We start from the raw sequence: 4,272 nt of genomic DNA, 5'->3' as shown, positions 1-4,272 counted from the left end.
TAAGAATTTCATCAGTGTAAGTCCACTTCATAGGCCTAATCTATTTTGACTTTTCAGGTTTGATGCAAAAGATTCACTTAAGTGAGAATCAGTGAGTTTCAGATTAATACCCAACTATACAATAAACAAATTGATTGGGTACATGATAAATTAAGAGGTGGTGAAAAAAAGCACACAATAGAAAACAATGAAAGGGTGGTGATGTTTTTGGACACATTTTAGGCCATTTATTGCTTATTTTGTCCAGAAATGCTGTGCAAGTGTTGCCAAAAGTGAAAAACAACCACTTCATGTCGTTTCTTGGGTCAACATTGTATGGAAAATCTGTGTTCATCTGTGCCAAGGGCCCAAAAATGGGTTTAGTGCCGGGCAAATTTTCACTGCGTAGGCCTATATATTTTCGAAACCTGTGTGTCTCTGGAGTATAGTTGTCTGATAGCAAGTTAGACATCATAGCTGTTGGATTTATCGTTAGTACATCCTCTCAAGAACCTGTCCCTGAGGAGGATTTTCTGAAAATTGACTTTACCCACTAACAACAGGCCACAGAACCTACAGTAACAGCAATCTGCTGTGACAGGGCTCATCATATGACCGGTAGGCACCAATACTCTTGAACGGCGTGACGTTTTCCATGTGCGTTATGCCCTTTTGTGGGGGAAAACAGCCAATGCAAGTCAATTGGTGGTGTTGTGGTTTCATAAACGAAAGATAAGGACCTGTAGTTGTTCACGCGCAACATGCCGAAAACATGTTGTGTTGCCGGCTGTTAAAATAATATAGCCAAACAGCCGCGGAGAAGCATGGACTGTGTTCATATAGGCTTGCCGATGTGGCATGTAAGTTGATGAGACATTCGGTTTGATTTCCCCCATAAAGGGGCGTAACGCACATTCACGAGCAAAGTATCCGGAGGGCCATTCATGAGTATAGGTAGCATTTGGTGTTTTCAGTTACTCAAGTAGCGCGTTCAGGCCGACTGAGAACCGTGCTGGAGCCTGTTCCCGCACCTAATCGCGAACCGGCTGTCGTGTTTATGCCAGAGATATTTGCGTTCGCGAACCAGAAAGTTGGTTCGCAATGCGAACCGCAAAATACTAGGTTTTTCTCCGCGAACCGTGACGACAGCGTGCCCGTCAGCAGGTTCATCCGGGTAACACAGTCACGTGCAGGAAAAGTTCAGAGCCCGGTATGAACACGTAGATATTCGTAGATAAGCACTTTAGTGCTGAACGTAACTGGTGCGGGCACCGGCTCCAGCTCCGTTCTGGTCGGCCTGAAAGCCCTATTGGAGGGGGAAGCTTTTATTGTTTTTGGCATCGTGGCCAGCTTCCTTTCCCCTTGCACGGGCGTCCATGCCCAGACGGATCTGCACTCTATGGAAAAGTGGCAGTCCTGTGTAGTCTCTTCAGCTCATGAAGCTGCTTGGAGTGTGGCTGCTAGCCGGTTTCTAGCCAGACTGCTGGCTTTGCTACTTGTGCAGCCACCATGTCGTCAGTAATCTGCCCTGCATCTAGTTGACGTGAATTGAGTGTCCAGTCCACATGTTTGTGACGAAGTTCACTCACTGCTTCATGAAGCAGCTTTTTATGTCTTGGGAAGTCACATTAGATATTTCTGTCCAACTTGTTTGCCAAGCATTCAACCCCACCTTTATTAGACCAAGCAAATCTCATTGTGATCATGCAAATATCTGCGGAATTGCAAACACGACTATTAACTACTGGGGGTGGGGTTGTGGTTTGAACTGGTAAACTGGATCACAGACTACCATCCCAGTTTGTCAGACTGGGAGACCTAACATCAGAGTGTGTGGCCGCTGACTGCTTGGCGGCCCAGGACAAAGCCATCTGAAAGGGCCCCCCACTCAATACATACAATGTAATGGAGACCCAATTCTGGGCCCCCTCTCTCCCTGGGCCCAGGACAACTGACCCCTTTGTCCCCTCCTGTCAGCTTCCCTGCTGGTGCACCACAAGAAACCGCCTTCCCCAGTTAGCATTTACCCTATTCCAGCGAATTCATCTACAGCTCAGAGCACTTTGTTGGTGGGTGCCAGGCTAACCAGATACAGCTGAGCACCACTAAATCCAAGGGAGATGGGTTCGGTTTGAGTAATTCAGAAACACAAACATTAGAGCATCTCTGAATGCACAGCATGTCGAACCTTGAACTGATGGGCTACATTTGCAGAAAACCACACCAGATGCCTCTACAGTCAGCTAAGAACAGGAAAATGAGGCTATAACTCACACAGGCTCACTAACATTGGTCAATATAAAATTGGGCACTTAGCTGCTGCTTTTTATCCAACACACATTGGTGACAGTCCTTGGAGCAATGTGGGGTTAGGTGCCTTGCTCAAGGACACTTCAGTCATGAAGGTGTAGGGAGAGGTAAGGATGGGATTTGAACCTGCAACTCTGTGATCTTCAGTCCAACTCCCTAACCATTACACCACGGCTGCGAAAAAGTTTTTTTGGGTGACCATGAAACCCACAATTAACCATGGTTTTTTGAGCATGGTTTGTGACTATGGTTAAACCATAGACACAAACCATGCTGAAAAAAAACATGAAAACCATGAATAACCATGATCCATGGTTAGTCAGGAACCACAGTTTTCATGGTTACCCAAAAAAACATGCATGAGCCATTGTAATACTATGGTTGTTTCAGAGTACTTAGAGAAACCATGGTTATCAAAGATCTGGAACTCCTATGCACAGCCAGGTTCCAGGTGCTGGTGAAGTGGAGTCATCAGTAATCCATAGTAAAGAAGAAGGATCACCGCACACTGGTGGACATAGTTTTGCTGTTTTGTTTAGGCCTAGGTGAACAACGCATTTCGCATTGCGCTTCGTCAGGTTCGTAACGTGTTGTTCACCTAGGCCTAAATAAAAACAGCAAAACTAAGTCCACCAGTGTGCGGTGATCCTTCTTCTTTACTATAGAAACCATGGTTACTTTATCATAGTAAAACCATGGTCGATTTTTGTAAGGGCTTTAGCACCACTTGAACTATTCTGGAATACCACAGCCTACCTGAGTGTCGTTGAAGGCAGTTAAAGCAGTTCTGTAAGCAAAAGGGGGTCCAACATAGCACTAGCAAGGTGTACCTAATTAAGTGGTCGTAGAGTGTATACCTCCAGAGATAACTTCTTTTAAAAAAAAAACTCCAACGAAAGCTATTATTAGCAGTGATTCAATTATGTATGATTTGATAAGCCATGAATTGCCATATTACATCATTTTATTTTGACACATAAATAAAAATGACAAACTGAATGGTGTAACTATCAGGTTAAATGTTTATCCTAAATAATATGTAGTATATTCAAACCACTGTAGAAAGCTGGAATAACAGCCAGAAGTGGTCTAAGTGAAACTTAGTTTTCTTTTTTTTCCCCTCAAATGGCATATTTACCAAAGAGGGTGATCCAACTAGCTATCATACCGATATACAGATATAAACTTCAGAGATACATAGCTCTCAGAAAAAAAAAACGTAGAGGAAATTTACCAAACCCCCACCCCCACCCCAACTGCTACCAGTGACCAGCACCCGCCCACCCAATTACTCCTCCACCACACTGACGTCTATGACAGTTTGATCATTTAAAATTTGATCAAAAGTAAAAAAAGACAAAAAACCCACTCCATTTCATTTCTTGGGTCAGTATTGTATGGGGAAATATGCTCATAGTGTTTATATGTGGTTTACCTCCAAACTTATCCCACATTCTGACAAATTTTTATCATTTTCCGGGCTCCAGTCTAGGGCATTAAAGGGTTAAAAATGTAAACTTTGAGGTATTATTTCAACTTAATACCAATAAAATAATCAAATCCATACCTTATTCTGTATATTGTCATCCTTTAAATGAGAAATAAAGAGCAAGTGGTGAAAACGGACGCAATAAAACATGAAAATATGACTGAATTTCTACACTTTTAAAGCCATTTTTGCAGTTTTTTGACCAAAAGCGCAGTTTAAATGTGGTCAAATGTCCAAAACAACCACTCAACTGTATTCACTGGGTCACTATTGTATGGACAAATGTGTTAATTTGTCTCTGTATGTAGTTTACTTCAGAAGTTATGGCCCCTTCTGCAACCTTTTTCCGGGTTCCAGTCTAGGACATTAAAGGGTTAAAAATTGTAAACTTTGGGTTATTATTTCAGCTTAATACCAATAGAATAATCAAACCCAGACTATATACAGTATATTGTCATACTGTAAATGAGAAATGAAGAGCAAGTGGTGATAAT

This window comes from Engraulis encrasicolus, chromosome 17 (assembly GCF_034702125.1).
Source record: "Engraulis encrasicolus isolate BLACKSEA-1 chromosome 17, IST_EnEncr_1.0, whole genome shotgun sequence".
Lineage (NCBI taxonomy): Eukaryota > Metazoa > Chordata > Actinopteri > Clupeiformes > Engraulidae > Engraulis > Engraulis encrasicolus.
This window is presented reverse-complemented; position numbering follows the sequence as displayed.